A 26,879-nucleotide genomic window follows, 5' to 3' on the forward strand; every position below is an offset into this window, starting at 1 on the left:
CCTTAGTGATGTCAGCTGCGCATGCGCAGGTTGGCCGGTGCCAACCTGTGCATGCGTGGTTGCCGTCTTCCCATCCGCTGCCCCGCAAGACGTGGCGGCTTGATCTTGCGGGGCGGCGGAGGGGAAAGAGTGCGTCTCTTAAAGACGCCGGCCCGACGACCGGTGGGCACCGATCGCGGGCCAGTCCCCTCCTGAGCACGGCCGTGGTGCTCGATCCCCTCTCCGCCCCCCACAGGCCCCAAACTTACCTTTCGCGCTATGTTCACGCCGGCAGTGAGGTAATTCGGTGCAGTGTGGGAGAAGGTGCTTTATCCCTACCGTTTTATTTCCTTTCTTTTGGCTTATAACTTTTAATCTGCAGGGAGAGAACCAGAGAGCATCCTGGGAATGTAAGTGATTCTTATTTTCTTTTCAAATTGTGTGTGGGGGAGAACTGAAGTGACATCACAGTAAAGCTGTGAACTAATTGGATGGTTGGGAATCTGTTAAATTTGAAAAAAAAAATAACATTGCAAAACAAATCGAATTGATTAACTAGATGGTGGAGTAACTAAACCTGAGGGCAGTGATTGGTATTTAGCATTTAATTTTACAGTAAAAATCATCTAGCGTCAGGGCCATATAGTGAATTGTAACTCAATCTAACAATAATTCAAGTGTTTATTTTATTTTAAATTGATCAATTAATGCTTAAATGTCACTCAGCGGGGTGCAGTGAGTGCTCCAAATGTGAGATGTGGCAGATCTGTGATGCTTCCAGCGTTCCGTTCGAGTACACCTGCAGCAAGTGTAACCAATGGCAGCTCCTCACAGACCACGTGGTTCGGTTGGAGCAACAATTGGATGCACTTTGGAGCTTGCAGGTGGCGGAAAGTGTCATAGATAGGAGTTATAGAGATGTGGTCACATCCAAGGTGCAGGCAGAGAGATGGGTGACCACCAGAAGGGGCAGGCAGTCAGCGCAGGAATCCCCTCTCGAACAGGTATACCGCTTTGGAGACTGTTGGAGGGAATAACCTATCAGGGGAAAACAGCAGAAGCCAGAGCAGTGGCACCATGGCTGGCTCCGATGTTCAGCAGGGAGGGTCAAAGCGCAGAAGAGCAATAGTCATAAGGGACTCTATAGTCAAGGGCACAGATAGGCGCTTCTGTGGACGTGAAAGAGGCTCCACGATGGTATGTTGCCTCCCTAGTGCCAGGGTCCAGGATGTCTCAGAACGGGTAGCGGGCATCCTGAAGGGGGAGGGCAAACAGACAGAGGTTGTTGTACATATTGGTACTAATGACAGAGGCAGGAAGGGGCATGAGGTCCTGCAGCAGGAGTTCAGGGAGCTAGACAGAAAGTTAAAACACAGGACCTCTCGGGTTGTAATCTCGGGATTACTCCCTGTGCGCGTGCCAGTGAGGCTAGAAATAGGAAGAGAGTGCAGCTAAACAGCTGGTGTAGGAGGGTTTCTGTTATCTGGACCACTGGGAGCTCTTCTGGGGCAGATGTGACCTGTATAAGAAGGATGGGTTGCATCTAAACTGGAGAGGCATAAATATCCTGGCCGCGAGGTTTGTTAGTGTCACAAGGGAAGGTTTAAACTAGTATGGCAGGGGGGGGTGGGAACCGGAGCAATAGGTCAGAAGGTGAAAGCATTGAGGAAGAACTAGGGAATAGGGCCAGTATGGCTCTGAGGAAGAGCAGACAGGGAGATGTTGCTGAAAACAGCGGGTCTGGTGGCCTGAAGTGCATGTTTTAATGCAAGTATGAAGGGTAAGGCAGATGAGCTTAGAGCTTGGATTAGTACTTGGAACTATGATGTTGTTGACATTACAGAGACCTGGTTGAGAGAAGGACTGGATTAGCAACCAAACGTTCCAGGATTTAGATGTTTCAGGTAGATAGAGGGAGATGTAAAAGTGGTGGCGGAGTTGTGCTACTGGTTAGGGAGAATATCACAACTGTACTGCGGTAGGACACCTCAGAGGGCAGCGAGGCTATCTTGGTAGAGATCAGGAATAAGAAGGGTGCAGTCACAATGTTGGGGGTTTAACTACAGGCCACCCAACAGCCAGCGGGAGATAGAGGAGCAGATAGGTAGACAGATTTTGGAAAGGAGTAAAAGCAACAGGGCTGTTGTGATGGGAGACTTCAACTTCCCCAATATTGACTGGGACTCACTTAGTGCTAGAGGCTTGGACAGGGCAGAGTTTGTAAGGAGCATCCAGGAGGGCTTCTTAAAAGAATATGTAGTTAGTCCAACTAGGGAAGGGCTGTACTGGACCTGGTATTGGGGAATAAGCCCGGCCAGGTGGAAGAAGTTTCAGTAGGGGAGCATTTCGGGAACAGTGACCACAATTCATTAAGTTTTAAAGTGCTGGTGGACAAGGATAAGAGTGGTCCTAGGGTGAATGTGCTAAATTGGGGGAAGGCTAATTATAACAATGTTAGGCGGGAACTGAAGAACCTAGATTGGGGGCGGATGGTTGAGGGTAAATCAACATCTGACATGTGAAAGGCTTTCAAATGTCAGTTGAAAGGAATTCAGGACTGGCATGTTCCTGTGTGGAAGAAGGATAAATACGGTAAATTTCGGGCACCTTGGATAACGAGAGATATTGCAGGCCTCGCTAAAAAGAAAAAGGAGGCATTTGTCAGGACGAGAAGGATGGGAACAGACGATGCCTGTGTGGATTATAAGGAAAGTAGGAAGGAACTTTAGCAAGGAGTCAGGAGGGTGAAAAGGGGTCATGAAAAGTCATTGGCAAAGAGGATTAAGGAAAATCCCAAGGCTTTTTACACGTACATAAAAAGCAAGAAGGTAGCCAGGGAAAGGGTTGGCCCACTGAAGGACAGGCAAGGGAATCTTTGTGTAGAGCCAGAGGAAATGGGCAGCGTACTAAATGAATACTTTGCATCAGTATTCACCAAAGAGAAGGAATTGGTGGATGTTGAGTCTGGAGAAGGGTGTGTAGATAGCCTGGAATTGAGATCCAAAAAGACGAGGTGTTGGGAGTCTTGAAAAGTATTAAAGTAAAAGTATTAAGGTAGAACAGTCCCCAGGGCCGGATGGGATCTACCCCAGAATACTGAAGCAGGCGAGAGAGGAAATTGAGAGCCCTTGACAGAAATCTTTGGATCCTCACTGTGTTAAGGTGATGTCCCGGAGGACTGGAGAATAGCCAATGTTGTTCCTTTGTTTTAGAAGGATAGCAAAGATAATCCAGTGAACTTTAGGCCGGTGAGCCTCATGTCAGTGGTAGGGAAATCACTGGGGAGAATTCTTCGAGACAGGATCTACTACCACTTGGAAGCAAATGGACGTATTAGCGAGAGGCAGCACGGTTTTGTGAAGGGGAGGTCGTGTCTCACTAACTTGATAGAGTTTTTCGAAGAGGTCACAAAGATGACTGATGCACGTAGGGCAAGGGATATTGTCTATATGGACTTCAGTAAGACCTTTGACAAGGTCCCTCATGGCAGACTGGTCCATAAGGTGAAGTCACACGGGATCAGGGGTGAGCTGGCAAGGTGGATACAGAACTGGCTAGGTCATAGAAGGCAGAGAGTAGCAATGGAAGGGCGCTTTTCTAATTGGAGGGCTGTGACTAGTGGTGTTCCGCAGGGATCAGTGCTGGGACCTTTGCTGTTCGTAGTATATATAGATGATTTGGAGGAAAATGTAACTGGTATGATTAGTAAGTTTTCAGACGACACAAAGGTAGGTGGAATTGCAGATAGCGATGAGACTGTCAGAGGATACAACAGGATTTAGATCGTTTGGAGACTTGGGCGGAGAGATGGAATTTGGAGTTTAATCCGGACAAATGTGAGGTAATGCATTTTGGAAGGTCTAATTCAGGTAGGGAATATACAGTGAGTGGTAGAACCGTCAAGAGTATTGAAAGTCAGAAAGATCTAGGTGTGCAGGCCCACAGGTCACTGAAAGGGGCAACACAGGTGGAGAAGGTAGTCAAGAAGGCATACGGCATGTTTGCCTTCATTGGCCGGGGCATTGAGTATAAGAATTGGCAAGTCATGTTGCAGCTGTATTGAACCTTAGTTAGGCCACACTTGGAGTATAGTGTTCAATTCTGGTCGCCACACTACCAGAAGGATGTGGAGGCTTTAGAGAGGGTGCAGAAGAGATTTACCAGGATGTTGCCTGGTATGGAGGGCATTAGCTATGAGCAGCGGTTGAATAAACTCGGTTTGTTCTCACTGGAACAACGGAGGTTGAGGGGCGACCTGATAGAGGTCTACAAAATTATGAGGGGCATAGACAGAGTGGATAGTCAGAGGCTTTTTCCCAGGGTAGAGCGGTCAATTACTAGGGGACATATGCTTTTCTAATTGGAGGGCTATGACTAGTGGTATTCCACAGGGATCAGTGCTGGGACCTTTTTTTAAAATGTTTTTTTATTGAGTTTTCGTATTTTATATATGACAAATTACAAGTTATTAGAGAGAGAGAAAAAGAAAAAGGAAAACACAAAAATTTAACATGAATATTTACAGGTAAGCATCTTCATAACAATAATTGTGGCCGCCCCCTTTAGCCAGCATACATATTTTACATTCCCCAATATGGCCGAGGCACATGTTTATAGGCATTTATTTATAGTTTGGTTTTGGGCCTTGGCTTGCCATCAAACCCCCATACCGAGCCCGTAGCCCTCCCCCCGGCTACCTTCCCCCGATTCCCGCCCATTTTCCCCTACTGTTCCGGGACCTGTTTGTGGCCAACGTACATGAGGAAGAATAGTCGGGTGGCCAAGAACCAGGGGTTCGTAGTATATATAAATGATTTGGAGGAAAATGTAACTGGTCTGAATAGTAAGTTTGCAGACGAAACAAAGGTTGGTGGAATTGCGTATAGCGATGAGGAGTGTAAGAGGATTTAGATCGTTTGGAGACTTGGGCGGAGAGATGGCAGATGGAGTTTAATCCGGACAAATGTGAGGTAATGCATTTTGGAAGATCTAATGCAGGTAGGGAATATACAGTGAATGGTAGAACCCACAAGAGTATTGACAGTCAGAGATCTAGGTGTGCAGGTCCACAGGTCACAAAGCAGCAACACAGGTGAAAAAGGTGGTCAAGAAGGCATATGGCATGCTTGCCTTCATTGGGCGGGGCATTGAGTATAAGAATTGGCAAGTCATGTTGCAGCTGTATTGAACCTTAGTTAGGCCACACTTGGAGTATAGTGTTCAATTCTGGTCGCCATGCTACCAGAAGGATGTGGAGGCTTTAGAGAGGGTGCAGAAGAGATTTACCAGGATGTTGCCTGGTATGGAGAGCATTAGCTATGAGGAGCGGTTGAATCAACTTGGCTTGCTCTCACTGGAACGACGGAGGTTGAGGGGCGACCTGATAGAGGTCTACAAAATTATGAGGGGCATAGAAAGAGTGGATAGTCAGAGGTTTTTTCCCAGGGTAGAGGGGTCAATTACTGGGGGGCATAGGTTTAAGGTGCGAGGGGCAAAGTTTAGAGGAGATGTACGAGGCAAGTTTTTGCACAGATGGTAGTGGGTGCCTGGAACTCACTGCCAGAGGAGGTGGTGGAAGCAGGGACGATAGTGATGTTTAAGGATCTTGACAAATGAATAGGGTGGAAATAGAGGGATACGAACCTAGGAAGTGGAGAAGATTTTAGTTTAGACGGGCAGCATGGTCGCACAGGCTTGGAGGGCCGAAGGGCCTGTTCCTGTGCTGTACTTTTCTTTGTTCTTTGTACTTTGAATTCAGGTGTCTGCAGGTGTGGGACTTCCTTCATAAACAGGTGTCAATCTTCCCGCTCCTACCGCTAAGGGGGATTGAGGACAAGGTAGTTTCCAGAGGGTGGGTCGGAGAAGGGAGCGTCTCGGACATTTATAAGGAGCTTATGGGGTCGGAGGAAATGCAGACCGAGGAACTGAAGCACAAGTGGGAGGAGGAGCTGGGAGGTGAGATAGAGGATGGTCTATGTGCAGACGCGTTGAGGCGAGTCAAGACGTCCGCAACATGTGCCAGATTCAGCCTGATACAATTTAAGGTTGTTCACCGGGCTCACATGACAGTGGCCCAGATGAGCAGATTCTTTGGGGTGGAGGACAGGTGCGCAAAATGTGGGGGAGGACTGGTGAACCATGTCCACATGCTTTGGACATGTTAAAGCTTAGGGGATTTTGCCAGGCGTTTGCGGACGTCATGTCCACGGTCTTACAAACAAGGGTGGCGCTAAATCCCGAGGTGGTGATTTTCGGGGTGACAGAAGACCTGGGAATCTAGGAGGAGAAAGAGGCAGACGTTCTGGCCTTTGCGTCCCTGGTATTGGATGAATATGTGGCTGAAGAGATGGTGTGAGAGGGAGGATTTCAGATTCCTGAGGGAGGTGGGACCTGTACAAACTGGACGGGTTACATCTGGGCAGAACCAGGTCTGGTGGCCTGGGGGGGGGGGGGGGGGGGGGGGGGGGGGGGGGTGGTACTTTCTTGACCAGCTGGGGAGAGTTTAAACTAATATGGCGGGGGATGGGAACCTATGCAAGGATTCGGAGCAGAGGGAATCAAGAATAAGAGAAAAGGACGGAAGACAGAATAAGAAAAGTGATTGGCAGAGGCAGAGAAATCAAGGGCCCATATCAGATCACACTGCAAAAAATAGTGGGGACGGACAAGGTAGTCTTAAGGTTTAATACCTGAAAGTGTGGACATTTGAAATAAAATGAATGAATTAGATGCACAGATAGATATAAAAGAATATGATACGGTTGGGCTTACGGAGACATAGCTCCAAGGTGACCAAGGATGGGAACTAAACATTGAGGGCTATTTAGTTTTAGGTTGGGTAGATAGAAAGGAAAAGGTGGTGAAAATCACCTTTTCAGACAAAATCAGCATGGATTTACAAAAGGAAAATCATGCTTGACAAATCTAGCAGAATTCTTGAAAATGTAACTAGTAGAGCTGACCAGGGGAACCGGTGGATATGGTTTATTTAGACTTTCAGAAGGCTTTTGACAAGGGCTCACAGAGCAGATTAACATGTAAAGTTAAAGCGCATGGGATTACGGGTAGTGACTTGAAATGGATAGAAATCTGGTTCGCAGACAAGAAGCAAAATGTTGGAATAAATGGGTCTTTCATCTGATTGGCAGGCAGTGACTCGGGGGGTACCGCAGGGATCTGTGCTCGGACTCCAACTGCTCACATCATATGTTAATGATTTGGACGAGGGCACTAAATGTATAATCTCCAAATTTGCAAGATGATGCAGTTGGGTTTCAGGATGAGCTGTGAGGAGAATGCAGAGATGCTTCAGATATGCATTCAGATATGAATCCAGATATGCATGGCAGATGCAGTGTAATGTGGATAAATGTGAGGTTATCCACTTTGGTAGTAAAAATAGGAAGGAAGATTATTATTTGAATGGGTGTAAATTGAGAGAGGTGGATACTCAGCGAGACCTTGGTGTCCTTGTGCATCAGTTGCTGAAAATAAGCACGCAGATACAGCAGGTAGTAAAGAAGGCAAATGGTATGTTGGCCTTCATAGCGAGAGGATTTGAGTATAAGAATAGAGAAGTTTTACTGCAATTGTATAGGGTATTGGTGAGGCCACACCTGGCGTATTGTGTAGAGTTCTGGTGTCCTTATCTGAGGAAGGATGCTCTTGCTATGGAGGGAGTGCAGTGAAGGTTTTCTGGGATGGCGGAACTGTCATATGAGGACTAAATGGGTTTGGACTATATTCATGGGTGTTTAGAAGAGTGAGAGGGGATCTCGTACAAAATTCTAACAGGATTAGACAGGACAGATACAGAAAGAATGTTCCCGATGGATGGGGGAGTCCAGAACTAGGAGTCATCGTTTGAGGATACGGGTTAAACCTTTTAAGACTGAAATGAGGAGAAAATTCTTCACCCAGAGAATGGTGAATCTGTGTAATTCACTACCACAGAAAGTAGTTAAGGCCAATAGGTTGTGTAATTTCAAGAAGGAATTAGATATAGCTCTTGGGGCTAAAGAGATCAAGCGATGTGGGGGAGAGGTGGGATCAGTGTATTGAACTTGGTGATCATCCATGATCATAATGAATGGCAGAGCAAGCTCGAAGGGCCGAATGGCCTCATCCTGCTTCTATTTTCTATGTTTCTATCCTTCCTCAGATAAAGAGACCAAAACTGCACACAATATTCCAGGTGTGGTCTCCTTAAGACCATTAATATCCATGCAACTGCCTGACTTGGCTTCTGCCTCAGCTCTACTGTTGCTGAATCACTCATCTATGCGTCTGTTACCTCGAGACTTGACTATTCCAATATTCTCCTGGTTGGCCTCCCAGCTTCCCCCCGCATATATTTCAGTTCACCCAAAAATTTGCTATGCTAAATGGCACCAAATTCTGTTCACTCATCATTCCTGTTTTTGTTGATCAACATTAGTTTGTGATGGAGGCACAATTATGACTCGAACAAGAATAAGGAGAATAATTAAAGCGAGTGACCAAAAGTGTGGTTGAGCAAGTTGTCTTCAAAGTTGTTAATGAAGAAGTGGCAAAATGCAAGGGAGTGAATAGATAATTCCTATCTGAGTGTGAGATATCTGAAGCTTCTCCCGCCATTGACAAAGCAGATAGGAGACGGCAAAGAACAGTCGGCCCGAGTTGAAAGAATGCGAGGTATAGAAGGGATGCGTGAGTGGAGAAGGCTAAAGTACGACAGTAGAATGTGGTTCCAAACAGGTTTGTTCATAACACAATTTTTACTTCAGACAGGGAATGAAGCTCAGATTATTGAGAACAGAGGAAAGGAATACAATTTGGTGCAGGAAAGGAGACAAATTATGTTGAAAAATTGAGGTTGATTAAGATGCATCTTAAATTAGTCAAGATGATTAGCACTGCTTAATGTCAGAAACCTATTTTCAGTTAGATTAGTAAAGAGTCTGGCTGGGAAAAAAAGCTCTTGATACATGTGATAATATCGAGGCGTTCAAAATACTTGACCATAATAATTTATTATCAACACCCTTTCCAACAGCAGAATAATTTCATATTTTGTCTTTTCAATTGAGGCCCAAATTCAAATATAAAATCTCAACTGCTGAGATTAAAAATTTCTCTCCTTGACAACTGAAAAAAAGTTCCATATAAAAGAAATTGGTTCACAATGAATAAATTCAAACTACAAACAGTTCATCCCACAACACTAAATTCCAAATGACTGTCTCAGCTGCCAGAAGAACAGTTGGTTTGGTAAATGAAACAAAATACTTGCCAGCACAAGGATTATAGCATATTGTTGGGGCTGAGGATTCTTCACTTTGCACACGCTTTTACTCTCCCTGACTCCACACATTTTCCTGTATTTTAATCACATAATCAAGAGGTCTTCTTTGACAGCCACCGAGGACAGAATTAGTTTCTATCAGTTTTCCGCTTGCAAATCAAATGTCCACCCTGTTGTGTTATGTAATTTGGAATAACACAAGCTGCCACGTGATACAGTTTTGAGTAAAAGATGCTCCAGACTTTGAAGTGAGTTCAATGTGTTTTATTGAACTATTAGCACAGTTCTCAATGAGTTCAACTCTCTGCTAATCTAAATGCAGTAACTCAGTCGAACTGAACCAGCTTTGCTCTAAGTCACGTGCTGGGGTGTGATGCTGAGGATACACCCTGTCTCACTCTGCAGATGTTGGTCTGTGGAACGAGGCGGGGTGTGAGTGCCTCATCCCTTTTATAGTGAGATACCACCTCTGAGTGTCACACCCTGGACTCCCTTATGCATTTTAGCACTCCTGCAATCCACCTATCAACTCCTGAGTGGTTTTAATTTACACATATTGAGGATCAGAGATGCTGCAAACTGCCTTTCCTATTGTTACACTTGGGGCTAGTTCCAATGAAAATTATATGGCACAACTGTTGCCAGAATCAGGTCAGACAGGCACCAGAAGACTTCAAAAACTTGAAGAGTGAGATTTTCAACAACAACTTCGGCAGCTGTGAATGATTAAAAAATATATATTTTTATTGAGGACATTTTTCATTATAATTCAGTGAAACCAAAATACAGAACAAACAGAATTCTAACCTCAAACTCACTCCCTCCCAACCTCACCTCATAAAGCAAACAAATCATACAAATCCCTGAAATAGGAAATCAAAGGTTGCCATCTCGAGCAGAACCCTTCTGCTGACCCCTAATGAAGTACTTGACCTTCAGTCCAGAAATTCCATAAGGTCACTCAACCGAGACAAAGCACTGGGTACGACCTGAGTCCTGCACCCTAGCAGAACTCTCCTCCAGGCTATTAATGAGGCAAAATTGAGAGCATCCGCCTTCACCCCAGTCTCCAGCTCTGCCGAATCCGAGATCCCGATAATAGCCACCAGTCGGCAAGGCTCCAGCTCAGTCTCAAGAATCGCTGACATGAGCTTGAAGAAGGAGACCCAAAAGTGTACAAATTTAGGACATGACCAAAACAAGTGTGTTTGATTCGCTGGCCCCGGAGAACAGCATTCGCACTTATCGTCCAGACACGAAAAACCCCACTCATCCTTGCCCAAAACAGATGTGTCCCATGCACCATGAATCAAGCTGAGCCTAGCACATGAGGAAGTGGAGTTGACCCTGTGAAGAGCCTCATTCTTCACACACCCTTCAATAAGGGAGTCAGACGGGTAACACAAAGAAGATGGGCTGGATTCTTTGCAGCCCTGCGCCAAAATTGTGTTTGCTGCGGGGGGCGGAGAATGAATTTCACGACAAGATCAGGCCCGGCGCTGGTCCAGCGATTCTCCGGGCCCCAAATATCCGCGCGTTCGCAATTTAATCCGCGCGGCTGGGGGGCCATTGCCAGAGGCCAGCGATCCTTCGCTCCGGACCGACCGCGTTTCCGGCGGCATGGAACTAACATGCTATGGCCAGATGGGACTCTTGTGTGGCAGCTGCGGATTCAATCCGTGGCTGCCCTGGTGGGGGATGGGGGGATTGGGCACCGGGGGGAGGGGGGGCCTTATGGGCAGCCAGGGGAGAGATCAGACCGGTTGGATCCACGGTGCACGGCTGATCAGGGGGGTCCTACATATTCCACATGCCTCCGCGGTCTGAGTCCACCATGGCGCTTGCGCGGCTGCTGTAATCCGTCGCCGTACGAATGCACGGACTCCAGACGAGAAGTGCAGGGGTTCGTACCTGCAGCCAAAGCTGCATGAAGCACTCCGGGTCCCTGCTAGCACCCCTGAAGGTAAGTGAATCGGCTTGTATTTTTTTCAGGAAACTCGGGAGTGTGACGCCTGTGTTTTTACGCCAGCATGGGGACCGAGCCCCATTTTGGGGGAAGCCAGCCAATGTTTATTTATAATACGTACTATTTACAAAGGGGGCCGGTTAGACTTCATTGGGTCCACTCTCACTGACAAAATCCCACCATAAATATCCAAAATCTTACCCTCCCCCAACTCAGCCTGCGAAAGGACCCTGTTCAACAGAGAGGCCAAGGGGAAGGATGGAATCTCCTTGCACAAAGCATCACTTCACCGGAAAATACCTAATAGATTAGACTTCGGAAGTTGGAATTTACCAAACTAATCTTCAAAACCGGCAATCTTCCCCTCTATTAATATGTTCCCAAACCGCTCCAATCCCTCCCTCCCCCATTCTCCAAACAATGAGTCCAAGACCGCCAGAATAAAGAAATGATTTCTGCAGATTGGGGATAACACTGACATGGCGCCCAGCTTAAAACGTTGCCTGAACAGTCTTCATATCCTCAGAGTGGTCGCCACCACTGGGTTTGAAGTAAATGTTGCAGGGACAAATGGCAGAGGAGCCATAGCCAAGGCCCTCAAACTAGGGCCCCTACAAGCAATCGCTTCCATCTGCCCCATATGGAATCAGGATCCTTAAGCCATCTCCGCACTTTCTGAATGTTTGTAGCCCACAGTAAAATCACAAATAGCGCTAGGCCCCCTGATTGCTTCTCACTCTGCAGAAACATCCTTTGAATCCGTGGGGTCTTGCCCGCCCAGATTAAGGAGGACATCATTTTATTCACTTTCACAAAGAAAAGTTTGCGAAAGAAAACGGAAGATACTGAAACAAAAATAAGAACCTTGGGAGGACAATCATTTCTACTGACTGAACCCTGTCCGCCAAAGAGAAAGGAAGGTTGTCCTGCTTCTTCAAGTCAGACTTAACCCCATTCAGTAGGCCTGTAAAATTATGTCTTTGAAGCGAGGCCCAAATGAGGTTGCCAGATAACGAGACTAGATCTGGCCAAGCGAAAATGTAACATCTCAAACTGGGCACCCCCTCCCCAGGGAGTTCATCCCTCCCTCCCCTTTCTATTCCCCTCCACCCCATTGATGACCTCACTCCTATGTCCAAAGACTTAATAGGGGGAATAATGGACAACCTTGTCTCGTACCTCTATTCAACTGGAAATATTCTGAGCTCAAGAAATTCGTATGAACACTTGTGGAGGTTCTGTATAAAAAACGGATTCAAAATATAAATCTAGGCCTGAACCTTCCAAGGATCTCGAACAGGCACGTCCATTCCACCCCATCAAATGCCTTTTCATCATCCATGGAAATAATCATCTCTGGCTCAGGGGCTTGAGAGAGGGACAAAATAATATTAAGTAGCCGCTGTATATTGGCCGAAAGTTGCCTGCCCTAAACAAACCCAGTATGTTCCTCTGATATCAATCCCAGAAGGCAGGGCTCCAAGCACGTTGCCAAACCTTTCGGTAACAGCTTAGCCCTGCGTTGAATAACAATGTCGGTGATATGCCCCACACTCTGTCAGATCCTTTTCCTTCTTCAAAGGAGATTGATACCTGCGCCAATGTAACCGGCAATACCCCCCCAGGACATGGAATCAATAAACATATTTCACAACAATGGGATCAGCTGACCCACAAATTTCTTGAAAAATTCAATTGAGAATCCATCTGGGCTGGGTGCCTTCCCTGACTCGATTAAATCCATGCATTTCATAATCTCCTCTGGGTTCAACGTGGACACCAACTCCTCTCTTCTCTCTCGCTCTACAACTAGGATAGACAAGCCATCTAAAGATTCCGTCATGGGCAATCTATCCTCCAGGGGCTCTGACTTATAAAGTCTGCGGTAAAAGGCTTCAAAAGCCTCATCCATATTTCCTGGGGCGGAGACCAACCTACCACTCGAGTCCTTCATCAGCACTATCTCCCAGGAGGCAACCTGCCACCTCAGCTGGTGCGCTAACAGGCAACAGGCCTTCTCCACATATTCAAAAAAAGCACCCTTGCCCCGCCCCCAAGTATCGCAGCTAGTGTACCGTATTGCCCGTAGAAAGCAGCCCAAACTCTATCTGTAATTTCTTCCTGCTCACCAACAGCTCTGATTTCGGGGCAAATGAGTACTGGCGGTCCACCTCAAGGATGGAATCCAACAACCTCTGCCTCTCCACCCTTTCGCTCTTCCCTTTATGTGCCTTATAGGAGATTATCTCTCCCCTAATGACCACCTTCACAGCCTTCCAAAACATGGAAGGTGAAATAGTCTCACTATAGGTGAAATAGTCTCACTATAGGTGAAATAGTTTCATATCAATGTCCTCCCCAATGGCGAAGGATACCCTCTCACAGAATCCTTTGTTCACCAGCAGCACAGTATCCAGCTTCCACAGGAGCCGCTGAGTGGGGCCCCATCCCAATACCAAGTCCACACAATGTGGAGCATGATCTGAAATCATTACTGCTGAATACCCCGCCTCCATCATCCCAGGAAGGAGAGAGATACCCACCACAAAAAAGTAGATCAGAGATTAGACCTGATGCACCCGACAGAAAAAAGAAAAGTCCTTCTCATTTGGAAATAAAAATCGCACAGGTCTTGCCTGATCCTTGATCCACAAATGGATCTCCTGCAAAACTCCACATCAGCATTCAAACTCTTAAAGTACGCAAACACCCTAGATCTTTTTACTGGGCCTTTCACCGCCCCCCGTACATTCCAGGTGACCAGCTGGACAGGAGTCCTGGGTTGCACCCCAACCCAGAGTCAGCCATTTCCACCATGTAGCGCAGTCCAGCATCTGCTCAAAGAGTGCTGACACCACGCCCACCCAAGATGGCCACCAAATCTCTCAAAAGAACAAAGACAAAGTAATAGTCACTGTCAGAGAACTAACCCTCCCCCACCCAACCCACCTCCTATCAATACCACACCCAAATCAACCAACAAACAGCAACAAGGCAAACAAAGACCCCTGCCCACCCCTGTCTCTAACCTCAAACAAAAATCCTAAGCTCATCCTAAGCCCACAGTATGATCTGCAGTTACCCTCATCACTCCGTTCCCATCAAATAACAAACACCCAGCAGTGCGGCCCCTGCTCAGAGTAAAAACAGAACAAATAACCAGAACACCAATCAGCCCCCCGTCCCATAACCAACTTTAATAGTTCATAAAAAAACAAATAAGGACAATGCCCATCCCACAAACCAACAGTAAAAATACAAACTCCAAAATGCCCAGTAGGCACCCCAATAAATCCCAAATATCACACGCCCACCCCCCCAAACAGACATCTCACAACAAATACAGTTAACAGTTAGCTCAAACCCAGTCCATGCTTCTGCACAAATGCCTCAGCCTCCTCCAGTGCATCAAAATAGTAATCTTTTGATTTGTAAGTTACTCGGATGTGTGCAGGGTACATCACATCAAATTGGTCCTGTACAACACGGCCTTGACCTTGTTGAATGCCGCAAGCCTCTTAGCCAGCTCCGCTCCCACATCCTGGTAGAGCCGAATGGTGTGACCCTCCCATTTATAGTTCCAATGGTCCTTCGCCCACCGCAGAACCTTTTCCTTTTCTTGGTAACTGAAAATATATGATGATCACGTGCAGTGGTTCACTGGAGCGGGGCTTCGGCCTAAGTGCCCAACCCAACTAAGGATGGCACGTCATTCCATCCTCCCCCACAATGTTCCCAAACAGCTGCAACATATATTTTGTTGGGTTCTGACCTTCCAGACCATTTGGCAGCCCAACAGTTCTCAAATTCTGTCTTCTGGAGCAATTCTCCAGATTGTCCCTTCGCCTTAAGCACCTTGCTATCACCAACCATTCATGCCATCTCTGCTTCCTGGGACAGTGATCTGGTCACTCTTCCTTGATAGGGCTGCCTTCACATCCTGTAGCACCGTGCCTTGCGCCTTTAGCGTCAGGTACGTTTTTTCCAAGGTCACACGAATAGGGGACAGGTCTTCTTCGATTGCTCTGTTGAGGTCTTCAAATATAGCCTGCTGTGGTTTCTTAAGTTCCACCACCAAGATGCTTGTAAAGCATCTGAGCGGTTAATAAAATGGCAACAGATGCAACTGATGCAGCAGGAACCTCCGCCATTTTCTCAGCAAAGCTCTTGAAGCTCCTGAACCCGACGACGATTCTTTACTTTTCTGCTGCCTGGTTTTGTACTTATTGGGCATACCTTTTATGTATGGGACTCTTATCGCATCAACTAACAAAGTTCCACCCACATCATCCCTGATAACCAGGTGGAAAGGGCCAAAATCAAGGTACTCTGGCAGGAGCCAACTCGTGTGCGGCTGCTCTCTATATGCTGACACCGGATGTCCTTCCCCATGAATGTTTTTATTGTAAATTTCTTTTTGGCTTTCTGCAGCCACAGACTTTGAAATACTTCTCACTACTTCTAACCATGATAACAGTGGCAAATTTTTTAATGTTTCCAGTTTACGAGTATGAATGGTGTTCCACTTGGGTTTACTCTTGTATATCATCATGGAGTTGATGCCAAAGCACAGGTAGAACAAAAGATTGTCAGACATTATTTTTGAATGGAGCCCATAATATATTTACCTCTGTCCATAGAATATACAGGCAGCACAAGTCACATGAGGATCTTAAGAGATGTCAATAAGAGTACACATCTTTAAAAAGGCAATCGGGATGTTTTATCACTTGTTTGGGAGATTTTGTGGTGCAGTGGGTAACATCCCTGCCTCTGAAACTCCAGTTAGATTCCCACCCCAGGACTGGATGGGCAAAGAAAGTGCATTCATAACACAGCCAAACAGGTTTGGTGCGTCAACCTGCAAATCCTTCCAACACGCGAATGGCTGGTGGTAAGAGCAGGAGAAACCCCTGGTCAGCCATGTTTGATGTGAAGTGGAACCCCTCACGCTATGTATCAGCTTCTGGTGACAGACAGGCAACTTATTCCAGGAATAACTAGCTATGGAAAAAGATGAAAGTCTGCCTTAGTGTACCACTGGTACGGGATGAGAATTACAATTACTTGCTTGATGAACACATGAAGCCACAAATTCTGTCTGCACTGCCTATTGCACAAATAGATTTCAGGTAGCTATGGCGGATCCATGTAGTACGAGCCAGGGTGCAGTATAGCCATGTATTCGTGGGGTGACTGATGTACTTTCCTGGAGAGCTGGAGGATTCATCACTTTTAACATTATAACAGGACAACAACTAGTTCAGAACATCTAGTTCAGCAACATTATTAGCTTGCCCAAGGCCCAGAATAATATATGCAAACTCAATTTCTACATTCATATTATTGGAGCATGTGGCACACGTTCACTGAAAACTCTCTGAAGTATTTGTTATTTCAGTAGATGGCTTTGCAATAGGTATTGCTAATGTTGTATACTCGTTACAGCCTATGTCATCCCAAATACCGATATTTTCAAAAGGTCTCCCGTCATTTAATTCCAAGTATGGGTAGTGTGCCTAAATTCCCAGATGGCATCAGTCCCATTCAGCTGGGCTGATGAGATATTCTGGTGGGCTGAATTATTCTTCTGCTCAGGAGTTTCTCAAAATTTGGAAGATTATAGAGTCTTTAAAATCACAGAGGTGCTAGGCTTTTGGACAGATAGGTTCCATGGGATAGCTTTGGTTTTCTGGTCAATAATCTTCAGAAAGTGGATTATGCTCAGGCGATTCCTGACTGTAATTGATCATGTTTTTCCAAAATGTTATTGAATTTAGAAGCAAGCAGTATATAATTATCTCACCTGATTAACACTTGGGAAATGTGGGTATTCAATTAGAATGTATATTTTTTTAACAGCTGTCACCAGGAGAGTCACACTAATAGTCCTGATATTTACTGGATGGGGTTTCCAAGCACAGTTGTAATTAGATTTCTCCAAACATTTCGCTCTAACACAGCATGTGAGGGATTTTTTGAACAAGTTCTCATCCTAAAACCATTCCGATTGACAGGCTTGGCTTCATTCCAACAACCATCCAGGGACGAGGCCGAGCGCCGGAAAAAGTAGGTTTACTTTTGTAGAGGGTAGAGGTTGCAAGGGGTGGTGCGTGGGTGTAGCATAGTTTGAAAGGGCACGTTATTGCGAGGTGTTAGGAGATAAATTAGGGGCAGGATTACTTTTTCCAGGATTTCCAAACAAGCCTTCTGATCCTGAGATCGGAACACACGATTGTGAGCGTGATGGTCCGTGTGGGGGAAGGGGTGATGAGTTTGGAGGTCGGGCCGAAAGGGAGGGGCGGGATGGACGTGGGGAGAAGCAATAGTTCGATCGTGTGGCGGGATGTTGTACAGGGTAGTGAAATCTATATTCAGGTTACACGGGAAGCATCCGGTCAGATCATGTGCAAGGGTTTCTGTGATGGGCGTGTGTTCCTATCTCGGGGTCTTCTGACGGGGCTTGTTTGGGTAGCTTGAAAAAAACAATCCTGCTCTTTCTGGATAGGGAGTGGGGTGGGGGAGTGGGAAGAGAATGGAGAGTCTCGCCGTGTAAAAAACTGTTTCCTATGTCACCCATGGTTCGTCTGGCAATTACCTGAAATCTATGTCCTCTGGTTATCGGCCCTTCTGCCATTAGAAACGCATTCTCATTGTCTACTCTCAGAATCGTTCATTGTTTTGCATTTCTATCAAATCTCCCGTTAACCTTCTCTGCTCTATTAACAAAATAATTTTTTACAACCGTTGCAACTTGACCTGTCCCTTTAAACATTTGTGCACACAAACAATCAGGATCTCTGTTCCTGCATGCCCTTTAAAATTATACCATCTAATTCAGTGATCTTAAAAGTCAGGGGCGTGACCCGCAGGTGGGTCGTGGGCATGTGTCGGATCACAGCCATCCGTCGCGGCGCTCCCGATTGCGCAAATTCACGCGCAACAGCTGGCTTTTAACTATGCTGGCTGCAAGCGGCCTTTTTACCAGATAAAAAAAATGTGGCCACACTGCGCATGCAGTCTAAATCAGAATTATACAGCATTCTACTCTGTTTTTCATTCTTAGCCAATTTTGTAACAGCACTTGCCACTCACTGTCCCTTTCATTCCCATGGGCTTGACCTTTTAAAAATTCATTCATGGGATGTGGGCATCTCTGGCAAAACCAGCATTTATTGCCCATCCCTAATTGCCCTTGAATTGAGTGGCTTGCTTGGCCATGTCAGAGGGCATTTTACTAACCAGAGGAAGATGGGAAGGGTAAGGGTGGAAAGGGTGTCGAGGAAGAAGGACAAAAGGGAGATGGGGTAGTGGAAGGTGGAGAGAAATGGGTTAGGGAAGGGGGAGTATTAGTCGTCTTGATCCTGATTTTAAAATTTTGAACCTGGTTTTCGAATTCTCGAGCCTCACTGCTCCCGATCTCTATAATATCCTCCTGTCCCAAACCCTCAAGGTATCTGCAAAGATGGTAGGGAAAGGTAAAAAGAGGTAGGGAGAGAAAGAGGTGGGGGAGTCCTGCCATCTGTAAAACTTTGTTATAGATAGGTTGACACTTTTTGCAGGAAGCTATGTTACATGTGATGACACTCAGCCAATCATGTTTCTAATTACATTTTCTGCTCAATGTGCCAGTCTATCCATTTGGAATACTTCTAAGAATTGTACTGCATCTGAATGCATTTGTAGTCACTTACAAATGGATGACTCTGGTGCTTGATGTTCTTCTTCACTCCAAATCACTGCTATGTTGAATTATTATTCTGCAAAGAATTCTAATCCCCCAAACCTTCCTTCCAAGCACATTTTCCACCTCATTCTAGTGCCCTATTTAAATGTGACTATTGGCATGGCTGTTAACAGCACTAATTTGCTGAATCCTAGATAATGGTTAATATTTTTTTTTCTCCTTTAAAGTCCAGAAAGTCCTTATTTTAACAAAATCCATTCACATTCTACTCTCCCATCTCTTTTGCTACCTTCCAGGCTTATCCGGCTATCAATCTGGCAGCCCAGTCCAAAATTGCCTCCGTTGCCCTTTTTGGAAGTTCATTATAAGAACTAAGTTCTAAGTGAAAAAATTCTGTCATCATCCTAAACGTCCCTTCTAAAAATTAGCATTTACCTTTTGCTTTGCACCTGTACATGTTTTTGTTAACCACTCATTAGCTGTCAATTTTTTGTACTAAGAAGTGCTTTTCATACTTTTTTTTATTCATTCATGGGATGTCGTTGGCTTTATTTATTTTATATATAAGATAAAATGATTTTATTTATTTTATATATTAGAATCAACCACATTGATATGGATCTGGAATCACGTAGGCCAGACCAGGTAAGGACGACAGATTCAGACAATAATGAACCAGATGAAAGAGGATGGCTGATCGGAGGAGGGGGGTGCGTGGTGCCCCCCCAACCAGGCTGATCACCTGGAATGTTAGAGGGTTGAATGGGCCGGTCAAGAGGGCACGTGTGTTCGCCCATCTGAGGGCTCTGAAGGCGGACGTGGTGATGTTGCAGGAGACGCACTTCTGAAAGTAGCGGATCAAGTTAGGCTAAGGAAGGGTTGGGTCAGTCAGGTCTTTCGTTCGGGACTGGACACCAAGACTAGAGGGGTGGCGATTTTAATCAATAAGTGGGTGCAATTCCAGGTGGGAAGTATAGTCTCGGACGCGGGCGGCGGGAGGGCGGCATGACATGGTGAGCGGCAAGCTGGAGGGGAGGAAGGTAGTCTAGGTTAACATGTACGCTCCAAACTGGGACGATGTAGAATTTATAAAGAGGGTACTGGGGAAGATACCTGACCTGGGCACGCACAAGTTGGTGATTGGCGGGAATTTAAATACAGTCACAGACCCCGGCCTGGAGCGGTTGTGTTCGAAAACGGGGAGGGTGCCAGCAATGGGAAAAGAACTGATAGGGTTCATGGAGCAGATTGGGGGGGGGGGGGGTCGACCCATGGAGCTTTAGGCAGTCGACAGGGAAGAAGTTTTATTTTTATTCGCATGTGCATAAGGTCTATTCCCAAATTTATTTTTTTCATTTTGAGCAGGGGTTTGCTGGCGGGGGTGGTGGACACGGTGTATTCGGCCATCACTATTTTGGATCATGCCTCACATTGGGCGGAACTGCAGGTTAGTGAGGAGAGCTTCCAGCGTCCGCAATGGAGACTGGATGTGGGCTTGTTGGCGGACGAGGTGGTGAACGAGAGGTTGAGGAAGTGTATGCAGAACTACCTGCAGGTCAATGATATGGGGGAAGTCTCAGCAGCGGTGGTCTGGGAAGCGCTGAAGGCAGTGGTGAAAGGGAGGCTGATTTTGATCCGGGCTCATAGGGACAGGACAGATAAGGCAGAGATGGACCGACTGGTTAAGGAGATCCTACAGATAGATAGGAGGTATGCGGCGACCCCGGGAGTGGAGCTCTTAAGCGAACGTCGAAGGCTGCAGGTCAAGTTCAGGGTGCTGTCTACAGGTAGGGCAGTGGAGCAGCTTAGAAAGGTGAGGGGTGCGTTTTATGAAGATAGGGAGAAGGCCAGTAGAATTCTGGCACAGCAGCTTAAGAAGAGGGAGGCGGCCAGGGAAATAGAGAGGGTGGTTGATGGGGATGGGAATCTGGTAGGGTACTCGGCTGGGCCGTTTAGGGACTTTTACAGCAGGCTCTATAGTTCGGAACCCCCCATGGGGCCCGAGGGGGATGAGACACTTTTTGGACGGACTGACCTTCCCAAGGGCGGGCAGGGAGCTGGTGGATGGGCTAGGGGCCCCGATCAGGGCCGAAGAAATAGCCGAGGGCTCGAAGGCAATGCAGTCGGGTAAAGCCCTGGGGCCGGATGGGTATCCGGTGGAATTCTACAAGATATTCTCGGGGATATTAGGGCCGTTGCTGGTCAAGGTTTTCAATGAGGCGAGGGATAGAGGGATCTGCCCCCGACTATGTCACAGGCCACTATTTTGTTAATATTGAAGCGGGACAAGAACCCAGAGCTATGTGGGTCTGATAGGCCGCTCTCACTGCTTAATGTGGACACCAAGCTGCTGGGCAAAGTTTTGGCCTCCAGGATTGAAGATTGTGTGCCGGATGTGATTATGGAGGATCAAACCGGGTTTGTCAAGGGCAGGCAGTTGGTGGCCAATATAAGAAGGTTGCTCAACGTGACCATGATGCCCCTGGAGAGTAGGGAGGTTAAGGTAGTAGTGGCCATGGATGTGGAGAAGGCATTCGATCGGGTGGAGTGGGACTATCTATGGGAGGTGTTGGGACGATTTGGGTTTGGTAGGGGCTTTATCGACTGGGTTAGGCTGTTGTGCCAGGCACCGGAAGCTAGTGTAAGGACGAATAGGACAACCTCGGACTATTTTAGACTGCACCAGGGGATAAGACAAGACCGGTGCCCCCTCACCTTACTGCTGTTTGCGTTAGCTATAGAGTCGCTGGCAACTGCTCTGAGAGCTTGAAGGGGCTGGTTTGGTGGGGGGGGGGGGGGGGGGGGGGGGTGGAGCATAGGGTCTTGCAGTACACGGACGACCTGCTCTTATATGTAGCAGATCCAGGGGCAGGGATGGGTGACCTCATACCGACTTTGGGGGAATTTGGCCGGTTTTCGTGACATAAACTGAATATGACAAAGAGCGAGATGTTTGTAGTCCAGGCAAGAGGTCAGGAGGGTCGGCTGGGGGAGCTACTGTTTAGGTTAGTGGGGGATAGTTTTAGGTACCTAGGATTGGATTGGATTGGATTTGTTTATTGTCACATGTACCGAGGTACAGTGAAAAGTATTTTTCTGCAAGCAGATCATTAAGTACATGGGAAGAAAAGGGAATAAAAGAAAATACATAATAGGGCAACACAAGATATACAATGTAACTACATAAGCACCGGCATCGTATGAAGCATACAGGGTGTAGTGTTAATGAGGTCAGTCAATAAGAGGGTCATTTAGAAGTCTTGTGACAGTGGGGAAGAAGCTGTTTTTGAGTCTGTTCATGCGTGTTCTCAGTGTAGCCACCTGGGGTGGCCACGTCCCGATTCCAAAATGGATACTCGCAAAGAGTGGAGGGAAAAATGGACAGCACTAGACAAAACAAGCAGGTGCAAGGTTTCCTGTGTATTAGGACTTGCAGAACCCAGACAGAACTGAAACTACTAGCCATTAGCATAGTAATGAGCTATCTCCGGGGACAAAAAGAAACATTGAAACAATCGGTGCCAGGACAGACTTCCCGGCGCCAGTGGAAGCTAAAACAAAGGCAGGCCAACGGTTACATAGGGCCCGCCCAACGATCAGGGAACAACCCCGTTATTGCAGAAAATCAATACGAACGATTGGGACATGGTCCAATTAATTGGGACCAAGTCCGGGGTCCGCCCAGAAGGGCGCAAAACCCCTGGGGGCTATAAAACAGAGTCCCCAAGGTCAGTTTGCTCTTGGAAGATCTCTTACTCCTCTTCACCTTCACCTTGGCATTTGGCTCTCAGCGACGAGAGGCCGTCAAGCACCAACCAAGTAAGTCTAAGGTCAACACACGCTACGAAATAGGCGCTCCTAGCTACTATTCCGTACCAGTTCGAAGCCAGCAGTGTCAGAACCGGACAAAGGCCATTGTTCCCCTGACTGAGTGGGCCACTCGAAGCTAAGTATAGGCTTTTAGTAGTAGTGGTGGTTTAGCGAGTAGAGTTTATGCATGAGTAATAATTGACTGTGTGTAAATAAACGTGTATTGATTTCAAACTTACTAACTGGTGTATCGAGTCATTGATCAGTATTCGGCGTTGAACCCTGTGGTGGTATCAGAAAGATACCTGGCGACTCTTGAGCAAAGGTAATTAAAACAGAGCAAATTAAGGGAAAGCATAACGAGCAACATCAGACTTCTGTATCTCCTGCCCGATGGAAGAAGTTGGAAGAGTGAGTAAGCTGGGTGGGAGGGATCTTTGATTATGCTGCCCGCTTTCCCCAGGCAGCGGGAGGTGTAGATGGAGTCAATGGATGGGAGGTAGGTTTGTGTGATGGACTGGGTGGTTTTCAGGACTCTCTGAAGTTCCTTGCGGTCCTGGGATGAGCAGTTGCCATATCAGGCTGTGATGCCACCCGATAGGATGCTTTCAATGGTGCATCTGTAAAAGTTGGTAAGGGTTAATGTGGACATGCCGAATTTCCTTAGTTTCCTGAGGAAGTATAGGCGCTGTTGTGTTTTCTTGGTGATAGCGTCGACGTGAGTGGACCAGGACAGATTTTTGGAGATGTGCACCCCTAGGAATTTGAAACTGCTAACCATCTCCATCTCGGCCCCATTGATGCTGACAGGGGTGTGTACAGTACTTTGCCTCCTGAAGTCAATGACCAGCTCTTTAGTTTGGCCGGCATTGAGGGAGAGATTGTTGTCGTTACACCACTCCACTAGGTTCTCTATCTCCCTCCTGTATTCTGACTCGTCGTTATTCGAGATTCGGCCCACTATGGTCGTATCGTCAGCAAACTTGTAGATGGAGTTGGAACCATGTTTTGCCACGCAGTTGTGTGTGTACAGGGAGTAGACTAGGGAGCTAAGTACACAGCCTTGCAGGGCCCCGGTATTGAGGACTATTATGGAGGAGGTTTTGGTGTTCATTCTTACTGATTGTGGTCTGTTGGTCAGAAAATCGAGGATACAGTTGCAGGGTGGAGAGCCAAGTCCTAGGTTTTGGAGCTTTGATATGAGCTTGGCTGGGGATACAAGGGATACAAGTGGCGCGCGACTGGGGCCGGTTAGACAAGTTGAACTTGTCCCGGTTGGTCAAGCAGATGAGGGGCAAGTTTCGGAGATGGGATGCGCTACCGCTGTCGCTGGCTGGGAGGGTGCAGACGGTTAAGATGACGGTCCTACCGAGATTTTTATTTGTATTCCAATGCCTCCCAATTTTCATTCCGCGGTCCTTCTTTAAGAGGATTAACAAAATCATTTTGGGCTTTGTCTGGGCAGGTAAGTCCCCGCGCGTGAAGAAGGCGATGCTCGAGAGGAATCGGGTAGGGGGGGGGGGCTTGCCAAACTTCAGTAATTATTACTGGGCAGCCAACATTGCTATGATAAGGAAGTGGGTGGTGGGGGCGGGGTCGGTTTGGGAGCGGATGGAGGCAGCTTCATGTGGGGGTACCAGCTTGGGGATGATGATAAGTGGGTGGTGGGGGCAGGGTTGGTTTGGGAGCGGATGGAGGCAGCTTCATGTAGGGGTACCATCTTGGAGACGTTGATAACGCACCCCTGCCGTTCCCGCCGGCGGGATATTCCACCAGCCCCGTGGTGGTGGTGGCCTTGAGGATCTGGGGTCAGTGGAGGAGGTACGTTGGAGCAGTGGGAGCATCGGTTTGATCCCCATATGTGACAACCACCGGTTTGCCCCAGGGAGCTTGGATGGGGGATTTTTAGTATGGCGAATGGCGGGAATTGAGAGGCTGGGGGACCTGTTCCTGGAAGGGAGCTTCCCTAGCTTGAGGGTGCTGGAGGAGAAGTTTGGGTTGGCAAGAGGGAACGGTAAGATATTTACAGGTGCGGGACTTCCTGCGCAGGCAAGTATTATCCTTCCCACTCCTGCCACTCAGGGGGATCCAGGATAGGGTAGTGTCTTGGGGATGGGTGGGAGAGGGGAGCTGCTCAGACATTTACAAAGAACTAATGGGGGCGGAGGAGATGCAGATCAAGGAGCTGAAGCGCAAGTGGGAGGAGGAGCTTGGGGGAGAGATGGAGGACGGCTTATGGGAGGTCGCTGTTGAGCAGAGTCAGCGCGACCGCTACATGCGCAAGGTTCAGCTTGACCCAATTCAAGGTGGTATACCAGGCCCATATGGCACGGATGAGTAGATTCTTTGGAGTGGAGGATGATGTGTAAAACGTGCGGGCGAACCATGTCCACATGTTCTGGGCATGTCCAAAACTCAGGGGATATTGGCAGGGGTGTGCAGACGTCATGTCCAGAGTATTGAAAACAAGGGTGGCAATGAGTCCCTAGGAGGCGGTTTTTGGGGTGTCGGTAGATACGGGGATCCAGGAGGAGAAAGAGGCAGATGCTCTGGCCTTTGCCCCCCTGGTAGCCCGGAGACGGATATTATTAGCTTGGAGTGACTCAAAGCCCCCGAAATCGGAGGCCTGGTTAACCAACATGGCGAGCTTTCTCGTCCTAGAGAAGATTAAGTTCTAATTCCGGCTCCTTGAGCCTGCCGAACTTTAACTGCTCCATTATTAGTGGCTATGTCTTCAGTTGTCTCTGTCCTGAGCTCTGGAATTGCCTCCCTCAACATTTCCGACTCTCAATCTTCCTTTATGAAGCTTCTGAAAAACAACTTCTTTAACCAAGCTTTTGGTCATCTACCTTCATATCACAATCTAATTTTGCTTTATTGTACTCCTGTGAAACATCTTGGGATGTTTTATTACATTAAAGGTGCTGTGTAAATATAAATTGTTTTTCTTCTGGGTTTTTCTGCACTTCTTTCTTCTGTCTTGGGTGCAGAGCTCAATATTTGAGGTGGTATCAAGGAACTATTCTGTTTAAGCCTAACTTCCTCTGCTCTGATAACAGTGTGATTTAAAACTATCTTTTATGCCAGCCTCTTATGCTTTAAGTGACAGCCAATTTGTACTGAAATGTGAGCAGCATCCATTTCAAACTGTGGTGAAAGACTCTATCAGATCATACAGATCGAGTTTCATCCCATCATTCTGGACTGGATTCAAATCAATAGGTCCAAGTACAGAAAGGACACATGTTAACTCAAGTTATCCATTCTACACATTCCATAGATTAAAATAAGTTCCATCAGTTATCTCTCCACTATTATCAATCAATGATGCTTCCACAATTTCAGAATGGTGCGATGGGACCTTTTACACCCATTCAAAAGGACACAGAGGGCCTCAGTTTAATGTATCATCTGAAAAGCGACACCTCGTATAATGCACTGTCAGCCTAGATTACATGCTCAAGTCTCTGTGGTGGATTGTGAACCAACAACCTTTGACTTCTCAGTTGCAAGGATGTCACCACACATCACAATAGTGAAAACTTTCTCCTAGAACAGGCAATTTTGGAATTTAGTCAAAGTTCAAAATCCAGCATGGCAGGCCAACATTGCATCAAGTTCTGGCCAGTCTATTAATTTTTCTTTTGGTATATTTTTTTATTTCACCTGGCCATTTTGAAATATTATGCATTAAGTTTGACTTTTCATCTGATATTAATAACAACTCTAAGGCAGTCCCTCACGATCAAGCATTCCACTAGCCTCAGATTAGAAAGGGTACTTTGCCAAAATGTTGAATTTCACCCTGGTTACGGAGACCAAAAATAATTCAAATACAATCGCCATACTAGACAATTTTTACTTTTCTACACCTAGGTTATCAGCTTTCTACTACAGAAATCTTACCTTTCCTCAGAACTGACAATGAATTTATATTCATCTTTTAGTTCAGGTTAAATCAAGTAAAATTATCAAAAATAAATGTTTTTCTTCAAATCATCAGGTCAACTGCTTAATATTTAAATGAGTGAAATGACGGATTTGGCATTTAAACTGTATAAAATGCAAAACACTTACACAGTATTCAATACCATCACTGTAATTTTTTAATTGAGATTGAAAAATGTTCTTTGGGGGGAAGCATCATTCCTCTT

General features: G+C 46.6%; 1 protein-coding gene across 2 annotated transcripts in view; it reads right to left on the reverse strand.

Annotated features, from left to right (window-relative positions):
• fhit (fragile histidine triad diadenosine triphosphatase) overlaps positions 1 to 26,879 on the reverse strand; it is a 1,624,435-nt gene that overhangs the window by 1,596,356 nt on the left and 1,200 nt on the right. The window lies entirely within an intron of this gene.

The sequence above is a fragment of the Scyliorhinus canicula genome, chromosome 11 (assembly GCF_902713615.1).
Source record: "Scyliorhinus canicula chromosome 11, sScyCan1.1, whole genome shotgun sequence".
Lineage (NCBI taxonomy): Eukaryota > Metazoa > Chordata > Chondrichthyes > Carcharhiniformes > Scyliorhinidae > Scyliorhinus > Scyliorhinus canicula.